This window comes from Tachypleus tridentatus, chromosome 1 (assembly GCF_004210375.1).
Source record: "Tachypleus tridentatus isolate NWPU-2018 chromosome 1, ASM421037v1, whole genome shotgun sequence".
Lineage (NCBI taxonomy): Eukaryota > Metazoa > Arthropoda > Merostomata > Xiphosura > Limulidae > Tachypleus > Tachypleus tridentatus.
In genome coordinates this window covers 75,638,266-75,654,057 of record NC_134825.1, presented here as the reverse complement: position 1 = coordinate 75,654,057, position 15,792 = coordinate 75,638,266, and the positions used below count along the sequence as shown (strand labels likewise).

The 15,792-nt window shown below is 34.4% G+C and overlaps 1 protein-coding gene across 4 annotated transcripts in view; it reads right to left on the bottom strand.

Annotated features, from left to right (window-relative positions):
• The window catches only part of LOC143252709 (WAP four-disulfide core domain protein 1-like), a 45,754-nt gene that overhangs the window by 13,116 nt on the left and 16,846 nt on the right, over positions 1 to 15,792 (bottom strand). Inside the window, exon 1 of one of the 4 annotated variants that reach the window (XM_076505295.1) lies at positions 6,313 to 6,460. The exons of the other annotated variants lie outside the window; for them this stretch is intronic. The gene's annotated coding sequence lies outside the window, so the exon portion shown is untranslated. Of the gene's footprint in view, positions 1 to 6,312; positions 6,461 to 15,792 lie in introns of those variants that run through there. 4 annotated transcript variants of the gene reach the window in all.

Sequence of the window (15,792 nt, the reverse complement as noted above, 5' to 3'; positions counted from 1 at the left end):
AAGGTCGTCCTCTACAATAGGTCTTTTCCATTTACTTTAGGCATAAGCAATTAGAAAATAACGTTTTCTGCTCAGGAATAAGAAAAAGTAAAATTTTTGTTGCATAGTGTAATTCTTTAAACGCTGTTTAGTAACTAAATAGTTGACGAGTATTTAAATCGAACAGGGGTGTTAAATGACCGCTAGGTATTCAAGTAATAACTTTAAAAACGCCAGCTGGCCACTTCGGTAAAAATTTTCCAAATTTAAAAATAAAGTGAAAGTCGTTCATTTCTCATACATATATATATATATATATGCATATGTATGCGTATAGTTAAACATACGTTTCTAAAACCTGTATATAATAATTAATATATTCATGTTTAAAAACGAAACATAGTTAACAGTTTTGTTCATGGTTCTTATAAGGAAACTCTTCAACCACCCACTATTTCTTGAGATATTTTAAGAATGAGACAAAATATATATAACAGTAATGGATGCTGCATGACCTAAGTCTTGATTTAAAATACCACAATTGTGTAGGCCCTTAATAAAAATGAAATTAAGGGACACTAATCATAACTGGAGGCCTGGCATGGCCAATCGCATAAGGCGTGCGACTCGTAATCCGAGGGTCGCGGGTTCGCGCCCGCGTCGCGCCAAACATGCTCGCCCTCCCAGCCGTGGGGGCGTTATAATGTGACGGTCAATCCAACTATTCGTTGGTAAAAAGAGTAGCTCAAGAGTTGGCGGTGGGTGGTGATGACTAGCTGCCTTCCCTCTAGTTTTACACTGCTAAATTAGGGACGGCTCGGTGCAGTGGGCTAACAACCTACTCACTTAAATACTTGTCGAAGAATCCGCAAGCGATTGCGGCCCTATGTTCCTAGATGGAATCTAATGGTGATAACTAACTAACCAACTAATCATAACTGAACACAGAATTCCAAAATTTTGTAATGATACTTCCAGGATTAAAGTATCATTTAAAATATGGTTTAAAAAGTTTCATATTTTTAATGATTTAAGGAAATTAAGTGTGTTTGTTTGTTTCAGTTCTGTACCATGAGATTTCAAGATGTGTATTTAAGTAACTCTCACTCACTGATGTTTTACGATATCTTACTTTTACATTTCAAGTAGACTGGCCAACACACATTTTAGCACCTGAACACCGTATCTTGTAAATAACGAATTAACAGCAACAGTTAATAAGACTTTTGAGTGATGGTAAAACGTCTTTAAATTTTAAGGATGGTTAATAAACAGCTTTCATTTGAATATATTTATAAACTTTACACAGGGTTTTAGTAGCAGGGAATGTTTATGGTAAATACAATTTAATGTTGGTTTGGACGAATGACATTAATTCCGTCTTTGATGAAAATCCTAACTAGTTTTTGCATTTCTGCATTACTTTGTCATATCATTTGTAACACGTTTATGTCCATTATGTCATAATAGATCCTCAATGGGACACTATAGGTTTCTTCACATTAACAATGAATTTTTATTAATACGTATACTAACATATTAGATATAATTATAAGTGTAACATATTAACCAATAACAGTATAAAAACTTGTGAGATGAATATAGATTTATTCGTCGTTAACTATTTGACTTACGTAAGGCCCCCTAGTGGCTCAGCGGTATGTCTGCGGACTTACAACGCTAAAAATCAGGTTTCGATACTCCTGGTAGGCAGAGCACAGATAGCCCATTGAGTAGCTTTGTGCTTAATTCAAAACAACAACGACTTAGGTAAGAAATGCTGTTACAGCGTCACAGATTCTGAAATTTCTTAGAAATATTGAAAAATACAGTAATTTTAACCATTTGTATGTGTTGAAGATCTGACATATATATCTTGTTGCAAAATTTTACGCTTGCTATATTTTCCATATCTGTAATTTTTAAATACGTGATGAAAATTCCATTCGAGTTTGTTTTCATGTAACGAGGAAAACATACACATATATAACAATTTATAATCATGCATCGACAGCTTAACGCTAGATTCAAGACACATAATGGTACAAATTGGGATTTGATCCCAACGAAAGACAGAGCGCGGATAGTTCATAATGTATCCCAGGGTAAAATATTTATACGTAATTTGTAAGTTACTTAATAATTACTAAGGTTGTTTCGAACAGTGCAGGCTATTCTGCTAAAATTTTGGAAGCACACTCACAAATATTTATCGCATAATTAAATTAAAAGTTTCATTTTATGACTGCTAGAACCGAAAACTGAATTACTAATCATTACAATGAGAATATTCAATAATTCTGTAAAACCATTTCAAGTGACTAGTGAACAAAAGTCAGGAAAATCAGGTTCATTCAGTTTGACAGGAGTGAATATTAGACATTTACTGCTCCCCCAGTGGCACAGCGGCATGTCTGCAGACTTACATCGTTATAAACCGTGTTTCGATACCCGTAGTAGACAGAGAGCAGATAGTGAGGTTTCTGTGCCTAGTTTTATTTAGTGGCAACACTTATATTTAACAAAATTATTCTGAATCTGATATGAACATTAAAATTAAATATTATTATTGATTTTATGTAAGTACATATGCTGTTGACAGTATTAGTTGAAATCTCATTCATATGGAAAGATAGTGATGGAAACTGAGAACGTGCATTATCTACTCTAGAGTTTTGTTTTATTACAATTCCTTTTGTTGTTTTGTTGTTTGTGCTTAACTACAAACAAACAAAATAGAAAAAATAGATGTCTACTGGATAAAGGCGAAAGCCATTCACCTGTCGATGTGTCACTCAGATATTTCGACCGTTAAGATACGGATGTATGGTACATGTTACTTACGGTTGCATAATACTGCAGTGAAATAAACTACAGATAATAACACATTTCCTAATGGAAGATACATTTTATTTTGTTTATTGCATTTATTTATAGTTGGAATTGTTGGAAATCGAAAGTGACACGTATACATACATTATTCTGTTCTTTTAATTCTCTTAGCTTCTCTTTTGAAGGACTGACAAAGATACAACAGTGTTATTTTATATATCAGCTATTTGATTGTCTACAAGTATGCTCCTGATGTTCGGGTTGTGTTCAAGTTTCCACCAGAGCCCTTGAATAACAGAAAGGTACATCGTTGCTATCTGGCATTCAAAGCATGTCATAACTTAAACATGAATAAACACACCAGGATTTCCTCTATCAGGTACAATGTTAAATTTTACAGGCATGACAAAGTAAAGTCCATTCAAAACACGTAGTCTTACATTTTTGTTTTTTGGTGCCAACTAAACATGAGAAGACGATATCGAGATAAACATGTAAACGAATAATGAACATACAGTACAGCTATTTGAATTGAACGGATAACATTAAACATATCTCTGTTCTGTAAAAACCGCAATTTCTTTAATTAATATGTATAGCAACGTTGTAAATAATTTACATTAAATTACAGTGTTTTCTCTTTTGCTTCAATGAGTACATTTTATCACTGGTTATCGCAACTTCTCATTTACTATAGTACTCTATTGCATGCAAATATCTACATATGCGAGTACTATGGTTTACTCCCTTTGCAAATATTGAATATTTGACGTAACTTGTAGAAAAAAAGTGTGAAATGCTCTTCTTATAGATAAAATCTCCGTTTTGGTGTTACTGTTCTTATGTTAACTCAAAACGTTTATTTAGTTTTGTAAATTAAATCGATAAAGTGTTTAATCTGCTGCTATTTGTTTTGAATAGCCGTGCGAAGCTACCTAAAAACTCTATAAACTAGCAGTCTCTAGCTTTTAACTGACAAACTAAAGACCGAAGTCAATAGCACCCACCGTCAAGTCTTGAGTTACTATGATCTACGAGTTTAATTTGACTGTCATTCTTATAACGCACCCGAGGCCCTTGAGTTCAGAGCGTGATGGTACGGTAACTACAGCACACTAAAAGTTGGCCACGTCTGGCCTTTTTCCTTTAAAAGTTATGTATTTAAAGTCATGAATATAGAAATACTGCAGAGATTCAGCCTGTCTGAGAGGCACACCCTGAGTACACAGTGTTAAAAAAACGGAATACGTATGCTGAGTCATTTGTCATTTTCTTGTCGTGTGTAGATGCGTCGCAACCGAAAAAAAATGTAGTCACTTACCTAAACATAAGTAGTTGTTGCTGTGGCAATTTTTTCTTCTCTACAACTGTCTCCTTCTATATATATATATATATATGTATATATTATTTATGTTGAATTCCAGTTAAAGAAGAGACGTAATATGCTCCTGCTGTGTTTTTCTTTTTCACATCGTAAACTCAAAGTTAATCCTAATTTAAAGTTATTTTAAAATATTGAGTTTAAAATGAAATAAGCGAGAAAATAAAATCTGAATTAATAACTTTGTAAACTTAACATTATCTCAGGCTATGGATATGCCGTATATTGTCTAGTCGAAATATTACCGTATACTCTTCATGTTCTTAAGCAAGGATATCAAGATAAATAGTGTTACGCCAAATTAGAGACAATTTATATGTTCTCAGAAAGAGCCAGTTCATATATTCTCAGAAAATTCTATTACACAGAATAAAGCCCAGATATATATTTTAAGAAAGCCGTTCATCAGATTAAAGACATTTTGAATATCGTCACAAACTTATATTATGTCAAACTAGATTCAGTGTACATAATTTAACAAAGTATATTACGTTAGAATAAAGCTAGTTTATACATTTTAGCAAGATATAATATGTCAAACTAGAGCTAGTTTTACGAGTTTCCATGTCTGGTTTGAGCTAGTTTACACGTTGTTAGCAAGGTAAATTTTGTTGAACTGGAGATAATTTACACATTTTTAATAAAGTATGTTATATCAGACTATGCGCTTTTAGTAAGGTATGTTATGTTAGACTAGAGATAGTTAACATGTAATTGAACGTTCAAGAATATATTCAAGTCAGTATACAAGGAGCTCCCCAGTGGCTCAGCGGTATGTCTGCGAACTTACAATGCTAAAAACCGGGTTTCGATACTCGTGGTAGGCAGAGTACAGATAGACTAGAGATAGTTAACATGTAATTGAACGTTCAAGAATATATTCAAGTCAGTATACAAGGAGCTCCCCAGTGGCTCAGCGGTATGTCTGCGAACTTACAATGCTAAAAACCGGGTTTCGATACTCGTGGTAGGCAGAGTACAGATAGCCTGTTGTGTAGTTTTGTGCTTAATTCAAAACGACAACAATAACATTATAGAAGGATAAGTGCAAAACATTTAAATAAAAAAGAGGAAGTAGAAATTGGAGCAGTAATAAGTAAGGAAACAAAGTCGGGATGGGCGGAGTAACACTGGGTGGATTTTAACACTGCAACCTCGAAGCGAATGTGGCCATCGTTCCACCAATTCGTGTGGTTTTGTAACGTAGTGATTGTTCAAACAAAGTGAAAGGTGTATACACCTAAATTTCTCTGTTGCAATCTTTATTTCAGCAACCAAGCACAGACACATAAATGTAATCAAATTACATGACATCACAAGGGAGCGTTTGATGTCGGAAGTAAAACAAGAAGCTCCAATAGTCATAAGTTGCGTTTAGGAGACATTATAGCTATCTGATGGTAAGGGATGGGCCAAAAAAATAGTATCAAAACTGCTGATTTTTTGAATTTTTAAATTTGTTAGGTATTTAGAAAGGATTAGCTTTTAATAAAACACAGTTGAGATCTATAATTGGTTCAAAGTAAAAACGAAGTAGGAATTAATTAAATGATGGACTCGCCCACTTTGAGGCTGAGCTGCATCAAAAACAACCAAATGTGGTAATGGAATTCCACCCATACCGACCTTGTTTTCTTACTTTTTAGTGCTCCATTTCCTACTTTGTTAAATGTTTTACACTGTCTCATAGCTTTTTATGGTGCTAAGTCTCGAAAGTGACTGGGATCTAGGCCTATCCTTCTCGTAGCTTTTTTAGAGCTATGTCTCGACACTTTCTAGCTTTTGTTGATATCTTTGCTATAGCTTTTCCTCCCTCTTGCCAGGGTGACAGCCATTACATATTAATGGTTAAGACGTGTTTCGCATATTCTTGTATTAATGTTTCCTCTACTGGAATAAAAAACTTTTGAAGGTTATCAACATAAGATTTTTCTCCTTTGCTTTCGTTTTGTTTCCTTGAAAAGCATATTGTGAAAATTGCACTGTCTCAAGTACAAACATAGGTGTTAATGTTTGAAAACTTAGTTTGAAAACGATACAAAAGTAAATTATATAGCTTATTCTTGTTTCAGTCAAGAATGCTCGAGTAAAATCATGTCAAACGTAAGTAGGGAACTCACGTCTTAGGCACAGACTGAGAGGATAGTATTGCTTTGTCCAACATGGAAACCTCGAGTGAGATGTATAGAATTATCAAACGTTGAATCGTAGGTAGAACGTAGATCTAGAGAATCTACACAGTCCACGTTTTTTATCTGGCTGATACAGCTTAAGGCTGATCATGTAGCGCGTGCGCATAAGTAATCGTGCATCTGCACGTGATATGAAGGTGGGTTGTTATTTGGCAGCTCGCAGAGCATGCTCGTAACAGTAGAATATAACTACTAGTATATTGTTAGCTCGTTGGCAGTGTTTCTAAATTATTATTGTTACGAAAGCTATAAATAAAAGTTAAAAGAAACTATTTTAGCCAAGGTAACGTAATTCAGGCGTGTGCATTTAGATTTACTTAAGGGGAAGGCGAGAAAGAGCTATGCCTTTTCAACAACCTTGGTCAATCAGTCAGATTGATAAATTTGTGGTTTTGTGGAACTTTTGTTTTTACTTTGCCGACTTTCTCAAGTACTTTGGTGACTTGTTACTCTGCAGTTGTTTTTTTTTACTACTCAACAGTATGTATAAAATTCTTATAAACTTTTGTTTATATGCTTTTGGCAGTGTGTTTAAGATTTTAATCTATATTACACATATTGCACATCTGGCCCGATCTTGCTATAAATACTAAGGTACTTATGATAAATCTAAGTTAAAGTGTTTTTTGAAATACTGAGTTTCAAGTAACATTCTAATCCTCTTACTTTACACATTTATCATATAAATAATTACAATTTTTATTTTTCTGTTTAAAGCTTTGTGTTCGTTGTTTTCTGATAAACATTCCAAGCAACTTTAAAAATAATTAATGATTTTATTGGTCTTCAAAAAAATCACTCTCAAGATGAAACTGAAGTCAACAGTGAAAGTAATGTCGTGATAATTAACTGGAATAGTCGTTTAGGAAATTACAAGTGACCTTTAAACAACACTATGTAACATCTCAGCAACAGCACCATCCTAGGGTTTTGCATTCTATCCCAAGAGATGATGAGAAAGATGAATCCTTTTGTACTGTATTAAACATACTTAGAGTTATTATTGTGGTATTTTTAACAGTCCAAACTACCTAGCTATATCATTTGCAGGATTTCAAATACAGATAAATCCAAAAGCGACGTGCTAAAATCTATAACACACAGAGGACTGGTTAAAATAATTATAAGGCAAAAACAACTGTCATATAAAGGTCGTTTCATTAGAAGGTTAATCTCAGATTTTCTTACTTTTACAGTGATTTATCTTCTATTCGCGGCGGTGGACAGAGTGCAGATGGCCCGTCGTTTAGTTTTGCATATAACGACTGTAACTTTGACTTAATATATTCTTTGTTCGTCTTTTTTGTTACCGAATATGTAATGTTTATAGATTGTCAATCCAAGGCGAAGTAGGTACATACGATTTCTCAAAAATGACTTGTGGTAGAAAATTTATTTCATCTTTAAAATAACATTGAAAATGGCCCTATTGAAAATAACGCACATAATATGAGCTTTTGCAAGGGTGCAAATATAGCACCCAACAAAAAGAAGTGGCAAATTGTTTAACACGAAGCATCATGTATCCATATTTCAAGAATGTTTTGAGAATATACCAGATATACACAAAAAACTTCTCCAACTAACCCTACACACTAGAGAAACTTTTGGTTTTAAAATAAAATTTAAAACCATAGAGTTATGAAATTGACAGTCAACAGTGAAGTAGTTTTTCGAACGGTAACATAATTGACCTTTATGCCTGTATAATTATTATTTATTTTAAATGACTTTCTTCAGCCGAGGAATATCGGTGTCCCTGTCAATATATGACTAATTCCCACGACGATAGCGCAAAAACAAACAAATGGGGTCTTGAAAGTGCACGTTCAAGACTGTCTAGAAAACTAGAGCCAATAGTAAATTTATTTTTGTAAGATAAACATTAAAGTTAAAACTGACAGATGCTGGTTCAATATTAAAGGGTTCTCCTTTGGTCTTGCGATTTTATCAGAGAGTCTTTTGCTGTGATTGATTCATACAGAATAAGTTAGAAATAAGTATTAATTAATAGAAAATAAAGGTAACTCATTCACAAATAAAGACAGTTACACGACACCCAGCCCTCAAATAAACATTGGAGCGTAATGAACACTGAAAAAATGTCCTAATTTATGATTTATTTGTTTATTTTGAATTTCGCGCAAAACTATACGAGTGCTATCTTTGCTAGCCGTCCCTAATTTAGCAGCAAAACACTAGAGCGAAGGAGCTAATTATCCACACCCCTGCTCACGCCTAGGCTACTCTTTCACCAACGGATAGTGGAACTGATCATTATATTATAACGTCCCACGGTGAAAGGGGAAAGTATGTTTGATGAAACGGGATTTGAACCCGCGGGCTTCGAATTGCGAGTAGAACGCCCTAACCAACTGATCATTTATAAATGGATCTAACCTGCTTGGCCTTCTATGGAAATTTCTGGTAGGTAAACAGATAATGTATTTACATAAGTAATGTCAAAATGGTAATATTTGGCTTATCCACCAGTTGTACAAATTAATGAATGCTTAGTGGTATTTCCAGACATTCTAGGCAGCAGTGTGAAGACATTATACGCTGAGCTTACCAGTAGAACATTACGGTCTGGTCGCACAGTACAGTGAAATTTCATAAACTTTGACATCCGCCGTCGGGTATCTGTTTTTTTTTTTTTTTATACAGAGCCTGGTTTTGCCTAGTAATTAGGATGCTCGACTCACAATCTATGAATGGCGGACTCGAATCCTGGTCGCCGAACACACTCACCCATTCGGTCATGTGGGCACCATAATGTTAAATATGTTAGTGAATAGGTTCCAAAGAGTTGTTGGTGTGTGGTGTTAGCAACTTACCTTCTTTCTACTCTATCAATGCTGATTTAGGAACAGCTAACGTAGGTAGCCCCGGGTAGCTTCCTGTGAGATATTTTAATTTATTTTTTTCTTTTTAATCGTATGATGATGTCATATTAAGCCTTTGATGTTTGTCCTGTATTTGACATTGTAGCAACAACATGCAATGCAATATCCAAAACATAAAACTATTTCAGATTCATTACTCTTTCATCTGTAAAATAACACTTCGTTCGTAACTTATTATACCTTTTTCTTCATTCGTTAAGACAACATACACTAGATGTGCAGGTAAGGTTACTGAATATTATAGTGTTCCTTTATATTTACATACATTTTAAACCTAATTAATTTTGCCTTGCTTTTTTAAATTGCAATTATGGTCTGTTTGTGCTTTTTCACCTGTTATGTGACTTTTAAGATAAAATCAACTATTGAGAAAAAGCAGTATTTTATTACATATGAATTGCACGTGTGTTTGTGTGCTTCTTTGTGTGTTCGTGTGTGAAATGCGCATGATTTTGGTCATCATACCTGGGGTGTCAAGTGTTCATTGGACTTCTCCAACCATTCTTGGCGTTTGTTTTCTCATAGCAAAACTATATCGTACTATCTGCTGAGTCCACCTAGGAAAATCGAGCCCCTGATTTTAGCGTTGTAAATCCGTAGAATTTCCCCTGTACTAGATGGGACCCCTTTTTAGTGTGTCTTCGAAAATGTTATCACAGTTAGTTACAAAAACTTCTCTTTTTTTTTCTAATTCGTGCAATATGCGAATGTTCGTAGTTTTTCGCCCACACGATTTGTCCTTTTCTGGCCTTCACTGAACGTACCTAATGAATAATTCTTCTTACGGGTTACCTGTCTCCAGACTAAGTATTCAAAGAAGGTGATCGACACATTATCTCTTACTTCCCCATTGTGAAGAAAGTTAGAAAGCCATCTAATAGTAGCACCAGGAAGTTGCATATGTAACATTTGAAAGCGTAATCCATTGTGCCACTGTCAAAAAAGGCTGCAGTACATTCATTCTGATTAAAACTATTGATGACGGTTCTTGTGAATCTCACTAGATGGCCCATGGTTTGTTTTGACTTACGGAATCCGTATTCTAATTCAAGTAATTCTGAGGTCAGTTCAATATATGCCAATAATAGTTTACTAATACTTTTAGTAGTTTGCCATACAGCTGATGAGGCTGATATGTCTGTAATTTTCTGGTTTATTCGATGGTTCCCTTCCTTAAAATATCAGCAAGCTTCCAAATAGTTGGTATATAGCCTAATTTATTTGAAAGATTAAAGATATTTTATGAATAAGAGGAACATTTAACAATTTGTTTGTTTGTTTTTGAATTTCGCGCAAAGTTACACGAGGGCTATCTGCGCTAACCATCTCTAATTTAGCAGTGGAAGACAAGAAGGAAGGCAGCAACTAATCACCACCCACCGCCAGCTCTTGGACTACTCTTTTACCAACGAATAGTGGGATTGATCGTCACATTATAACGCCCCCACGGCTGAAAGGGCTAACATGTTTGGTGCGACGGGGATTCGAACCCGCGATCCTCAGATTACGAGTCGAACGCCTTAATCCACCTGGCCATGCCGGACCTGGTAGAAACTAACCAACACAATGCATTTTTAAGCCTTTCAATCAATTTGTATTTTATTTAGATATATGTGTAAGGTTCATTTTGTTAGCCTGTTAACTTCAAAATAAAAATCAACAGAAACATATTATTATTTTTTAATTACATAAACTTAGTAATACAAATACAGTCTTAAAAAACATGTTTCCTTAAGAATTCGTTTTCTCTAAAAAACTGCATTGCATTTGTTTCCTTACCATTACCAATAATAATTTTCTTAGTTTGAAACTGTTTGTGAAATGTGTTATAAGTACAAAATTTAAATTAAAATTGACTTTCAGATAAATGTTTTTGACATATTATACGTCAGCAGACGAGCTATACGTAGACTTTACCCTTAAGACCTTTGATTAAACTTCAGACTAAATATTTATAGTCCTACTGGTTAGCCCTCAGGCGATATTACACCTAGGATAAATAGAACTGTATAAATATTTTAAAAAGATTCAAGGTTACACACCTTTCTAAATAACTGCTCTTGGTTCAAGGAACTTATGTGCATGGGAACCAGTGTAAACTTACGTTTATTTTTGTTCCTTTGATATTTCTCATGAGTTAAAAAGTAATTGATCTGCCACAACAGGGAAAGCTAAAGTAAAACATATTAAGACTACCATCCTTTTAACAGATACTGCATAAAAAATACAGCAAGCGTACGTTAGAGTCACTTTGTCTTATCTTATTTGGATAATTAACCTTAGTCCAATCTTAGTGTTAATCAGTGTTTACTGATATGCTGATATACTGATATTTACTGATATGACATTTTTAATTTGGAAGCATAGAAAAATAATACAATTTGTGTGTGCGTCACGTTTGCGAAAAATCATTCTAAAAAGTAATGAACGGATTGCAGTCATGGTAAAACATCTAAAGAACTTAGTTGTTTGGTTTTATAAAAGATAGTTAATGATTAAGGTTTATATTGTTACGATTCTCTGTAATTATTTGGATAAATTTATTTAAAATCAAACAAACCTACTGCAATTAAAGACGACACAAGGATTTAAAGATATTCAAAATTTATTTTGCACTGGTTTTCTGCAGTGAAATAACGAGTTTTCGTTTATTATTACTTTCCCTGTACGTTGTATAGTTCCAACGTTAATTTTATATATTTTCCAGATTCTGTGCAGATCTGCTTAATGATTTCAATTTATTTATAAATTTATTCAGTTGTTATTTATTCAGTGTATTTAAACTGAACGCATAAACTCTCATGTTACCCGACTTTCATCACTTACCCAATTTTTCAAGATCATTACGTGTGTTTGTTTGTTTTTAAATCTCACGCAAAGCTACGCGAGGACTATCTGCGCTAGTCGTTCCTAATTTAGCAGTGTGAGACTAGAGGAAGGGCAGCTAGTGATCACTACCCTCTGTCAACTCTTGGGCTACTCTTTTGCCAGCGAACAGTGAGATTGATTGTTACATTATAATGCCTCCACGGCTGAAAGGGTGAGCATGTTTGGTACGACCGGGATTCGAACCCGCGATCCTCGGATTACGAGTCGAGTGCCATTACGAGTGTCCAACCACGTTGGCTATGGCAATTCTGTGCTTGTCTTCTGTGTGTGCATGGAAACATTTCTAGTGAAAGACAATTTAATGGAAAATTAATATGCCTTGCAGGGATCAGTAGATTATTTTCTTGGAAGAAAGAAGTAATTAATCTGCCTTGATTAACTAGAGGTCAGTGCCAATCAAACGGAGAATGTGAATACTATAGTCGTTCATTCTAGTTCTCACTTGTTTTCAAAGCAGACAGTGTAGGTCGCCTATCGGTAAGTTTCAACGAATAATTCATTTATGTTTTCCAAGCAACGGATCGATGTATCGCAAGCTTATTGACTCCTACTTATTTGGGCAAAGAGATGAAAGAAACAACGTTAGCATGCTTTCGTTAGAAGCATTTCCTGAGTGATATTTACAGCATAACGATTAGGCATCCCCAACAAACAGCAATATGAAACTGACAAATGATTGTTTCTGCATACGATAGTTTGTTATCATTATTATCTGATACATCAAGTTCAATGACAATATAAGTTATGATTACACGTATAAAATTTAGGTTGGAAAGACAGATTGGTTTTACATCGTTCAAATCTTATCATGCAAATTAAATTACTACGAAAACATAGTTAAATACATCTGTTCATTAATAGTTTTTGCTTTGACATGTTTATCAATTAAAAATGAGGTTCCACAGGAAACGCTAACCAGCTGGTATAGGAAATATTTTCATCATAAACATGAAACAGATTCTAAAACCTGCTGTGTGGTAGAAAATACAGATGTTATTATAAGCAGATAATGGTGTAACAGGTTATTGTTTGTAATTAAGCACAAAACTACGCAAAGGGTTATCTGTGCTCTACCCACCACGGGTATCGAAACCCTGTGTTTAGCGTTATGAGTCCGCAATCATGCCGCTGTGCCACTGGGAGGCTGATGTAACAAGTACCTGACAAGTAACATCTTTTAACCTTATTACAAGATATATTAGGTGTTACATGTACGTGATAAGCGGCATTGTATTAACTTTATTAGAAGTTATATTAGGTGGTGCATGTACGTGAACAACGGAATTGTATTAGTCTAATTATATAAGTAGACTTCTAGGTCGTTCTGTAAACAACACATAAAATACAGCACCGCCGTAGTACTCTAAATTCTCGTTCTCTTGACCATGAAACTACCACACATACTCTGTAAAAATATTGACCACTGCCATAGCTGTCTCTGTTTTTGTTCGCTTGATCGTAAAACAAATCCATCTAGCGTATCGTCCCGTAAACAACAAAGCTGGAACTGCCAGAGTTGTCGTATCTTCGTTTTCTTGATCATAAAAAGACTCCTTTTAGCGTGTCGCGCTGTGACCAATAAAGTTAGAACAGTCATAGCTGTCTACATCCTTTCTTTTTTGATCGTAAACTATCACATGTTGGGAGAGGGGGAATGAATTGTAGCAAAACGACCCGAACGCTCAAGCCATTACCGTTTTTGGTCTTCTGAGTGGAATGCCAAAGTGGATCACAAAAGGGGATTCCATCGCTTTCAAAATTATGATTGAACCACTGAACGCATTGTGTATCGTTCTGTAAACAATAAAGCTAGCACTGCTATAACTGTCTATATTCTCAAAATGCCAATTGAAATGGAATTTGGTCAATTGTTTAGCACATGAGGTTTTTTTGATAGACTTCTCTTGTCTTATGGAAATTAGTTCAGAGAAATCAGTATATAACAGCACGTAAAATGTTAACACTTAACACAATAAAGAGAACTACATCATCTATTGCATCAGCTTCTGACCTTGTCTTAATTGGATGTAGCAGATAATATATATGCAACAGTTTTTGATCTTACCTTAATAGGATGTAGGAGACATAGTGTTACTGACATATTATTACTTTTTACTTCACTTTCCCTCATAAGTATTTATAATTTAGTAACAGATCTAAGTTCATTAGAAAAATATTAAAGTGACATTTTTAATGACAGTTTTAACCCTTCAACAACTAATAATTTTCTTTTAAACCAATGTTATATTATTCTGAAAACGATACTTCTTAACTTTCATATTTAGTGTGTAGTCATTTCTTTTCGTTTTAGTTTAGACTGATGACCATATTTAACAACAGAGATCGATTCTAATGAAGTATTTGTGAAATACAAATAATGAACACTGTACATCAGGTCTGTGAAGGTTTTCAAGAAGTACGTCTTTATTTTATAATGTATATACGTAGAATATGGAGAAAACGGCAGAGCAAAAAATGTTGTAAGAAAAAGTGTGGGCAGTAAATCGTGAACCGCAATACCAGATAGGGAAGATGAGGGTAGGAATAGCCTGCGAAATGTCAGTCGTGACCTCCGAGGAACAGAATTCACAGCTACTCGCACCAGACAGACGTGGTAGAGTTAGATTAAACTCACGACGAAATGAGCCAAAGCCTCCTGCACTCCACAAAAAAAGCAGTAAATGGAACGGTGATGAAAGACAAGAGTACACCCTTTATTAACGGACGAAACATTTTAGGTAACAACAAAGTGGATTTTGTTTACAGAATGATGTTTTACGTATTATAATTTATTCCGGAAGAGACTCCAGTTTATTACGTTACATATTACAATTTGAAATAGCCTGAAACTGGGTTAGAAGTTAATTAAATGTTAATATATATCAATTTTATGATGTTTACCAATAATAGTGATACACACATTTGTTTTCCTTTATACAGATATATTTTAATATACAAACAATATCACAGTTTATGATAATGTTTATTATAAATAATGATTCCTATGAAACTTTTTACAATTGTACAAACGACATTGAGTTTTCTATCTGGTCTGGCAATAGATACCTTATCGAGACTTTACGATGAGCGAATTGATTTCGAGTTGATATCGATACAGCTCACTTAACAGAGAGCTAATTGGGTCTTCGCTAATCACACTTGAGTTTTTCACTGCTGAAGTTATACAATGTATTCATAAAAATATTAACGTCCGATATTAATCCACAGAAGTTAAACAGTTTTTAATGTTCGAAATCTATAAACGTTTTAGTCAAATGTCTCTAGTTTTCCGATTAATAAGTGCTAATCACAATTCACAGCTATAGCTACCGAGGTTTATAGTTTACCAACCGTCGCAAACCAACAATATGTGTGTGTGTGTGTGTGTGTTTTCTTATAGCAAAGCTACATCAGACTAACTGCTGAGTCCACCGAGGGGAACTCAGCAGATAGCCTGATGTGACCTTGCTATAAGAAAACACACACAAACAATATATAATCTCTCTTGATGCGTTATGTAGATTAAGATTATAAGCTTTAGAAAAGAGTTTCTAGACATTTCTGCTAAGGTAATACATTGTTGATTTTTACATTCGAGAATATTCTACAAATT